Source organism: Alexandromys fortis, unplaced genomic scaffold, assembly GCF_014885135.2.
Source record: "Alexandromys fortis isolate MF-2015 unplaced genomic scaffold, M_Fortis_MF-2015_v1.1 scaffold_438, whole genome shotgun sequence".
Classification (NCBI taxonomy): Eukaryota; Metazoa; Chordata; class Mammalia; order Rodentia; family Cricetidae; genus Alexandromys; species Alexandromys fortis.
In genome coordinates, this window is record NW_026068346.1 from 246774 (window position 1) to 249048 (window position 2275).

The window sequence follows — 2275 nt, forward strand, 5'->3', positions numbered from 1 at the left end:
TTAGATGTTCCCCATCGTTGAACAGTATGGAGATATTTTGGTAAAATACTTGAGAAGAGAGGCAGAGAAAGGCAAGCCTCCCAACATGAAAGAGTGAGTAGTGGTACATCCACTGTTGTTCTGGGAGAGGAAGGACAACTGGAGCAGAAGGGTCATCCTTCTGTGTGTCTCACATGTACAGCCGCTCCTTCTTCCCTTTTAGACACTGGATGACAAAGGTACATTTGAGAAAGAAACACAAGTGTGCCAAGCTCACAAGGGTAGAGAGTGAGCAGGAGGAAACGGTGCTGGGTCAATACTGAGGTGAGGTGGTTTACCCTGTCTTGGCCAAGAATGTGAATATTTCAGGCTTCTGTTGCATGTGTTAAATTTCCATGTCTCTCTCTCCTCAGAGTGTTTGGAGCCTACAGCATGGCTGTAGATCATGAGCACAGCATTTGGTGTGAGCGTCGATTATCCCTACAACCCAAAGGACCCATTTGTGGAAAAAACATGAAACACTTAAGATTTGAATTTTTGATCTGTTATTCATGTCAGTAGGTATGTATGATGGTTCTTATCCCTTTTGACCTAGTGCTCTTGTCTGTGGCCATGTTTCCCAGTTCTTTCTTCTCTTTCACACTTACCAAAACTAGCAGCTCTATTGGTACATAATTCACCTGACATACAATTCACTATCTTATTGGATTGTACTTAAGGGCACTATCCAATATTTTTTTAGTGCATTCAAAGATATGTATGCCCTTACAAACTTAATTTTTCTTTTAGAGAGGGTCTCATTATGTAGCTCTAACTGGCCTGGAAGTTGCTGTGTAGACCAGACTGGCCTTGAACTCACGGTGATCTCTCTACTTCTGCATCCTGAGTACTGAGATTAAAGGTGTAAGCCACCATTTCTGGCTTTGATTTGGAATTTTTTTATTTATCCTTTGATGATATCATATAGGTATACAATCTATCTTAATTATATGTGCCCCTAACTCTCACATCTCACTTGCCTCAGACACCCCAACATATCTTCCTCTCAACTTGTGTCCCTCTAACTTTTCTGTCACCCAGTGAGTCCAAAAGTTCTGCCACCAAATATAATTGGCATGATCTCATGCAGATGATACATGATGATGACTCAGCACTCAACAGTCAATTATTCTCAGCATTTTGATCACTCAGGACTCTGCACTGACTGATGACCCACATGGCCCATTACCAATGTCAACTGCAGAGTACTTTGTTCTAGCCATGTTACACATTTGAAGCATTGTGCTTCAAGCAACCTTGACTTAAGCAACAACCAGTTAGCCTTCTGTATATTTACAAATTCTGGGTATTTCACATCAATGGGATCATAGACTATGTCATCTCTGTGTCAGGCATCTGCACTCAGCATACTATTAAAGGAAGGAAGTATCACTGTCTTCGGTGTCTATGAAGAAATGATTTTCCATATCAATTGATGGACACTGAAGTTAATATTACATGTTTGCTATAATTTTGCTGCTATGAGAATTTGCATACAAGATTGTATTTGAATATTTGTTTTTTGTTTGGTGTTATATGTTCAGAATTGTTGTTCCTGAGTTACAAAGTAACCCCATTTTTAACATATTAAACAACTTTTGAATGAATGAATGAGCATTCATTTTCCATAGTAGCTACAGCATTTTCTATGTCTCCTAAAAATGCAGGAGAGTTCCAGATATTCCATGTTTCCCCCAACACTTGGCTCTCCCATGGCTTTGATCATTGCCACTTAGTGGATATGCTGCAGGCTGAACCTGTGGTTTTGATTAGAATTTCCCTGGTCCTAATGCAGTTAAAAAAATAAGCTAGATATTTTAATGTCTGCTTTTGATCATCTCTCTTACATAGTTTAATTGCTTTATCATTTTTAAAGATTTATTAAGTTTTATTCTATATATATATGTGTGTGTGTGTGTGTGTGTGTTTTACCTACACATATGTGTACCAAATGCATGAAGTGCTTGTTGAGGCAATAAGAGGGCATTGAATCCTCTGGAACTGGAGTTATACATGGTTGAGAGCAGCCATGTGGGTTCTGGGAATCAAACCTGGGTCCTCTGTAGAGCACCAGTGCTAAATGTGGAGCCATCTCTCCAGACCCTATAGTATATTTTGTGTATGTTCTGGGTACAGTTACCAGTGCTGCTCATTTAGGGTTTAATACTTTCTCTGTTAATTACTTTTCCATCCACAGCTCATGTGTTCTTTCCACCCTTCCTTAACACCTAATACCATCCTCTCCTGGTCTCCTTTT

The 2275-nt window shown here is 39.6% G+C and overlaps 1 long non-coding RNA gene across 1 annotated transcript in view; it reads left to right on the forward strand.

Moving 5' to 3' along the window:
• Positions 1 to 267: 267 nt before the first annotated feature.
• LOC126495326 (uncharacterized) overlaps positions 268 to 2275 on the forward strand; it is an 18548-nt gene continuing 16540 nt past the window's right edge. Inside the window, exon 1 of the long non-coding RNA XR_007590133.1 lies at positions 268 to 540. This is a non-coding gene — a long non-coding RNA (uncharacterized lncRNA). The remainder of the gene's footprint in view (positions 541 to 2275) is intronic.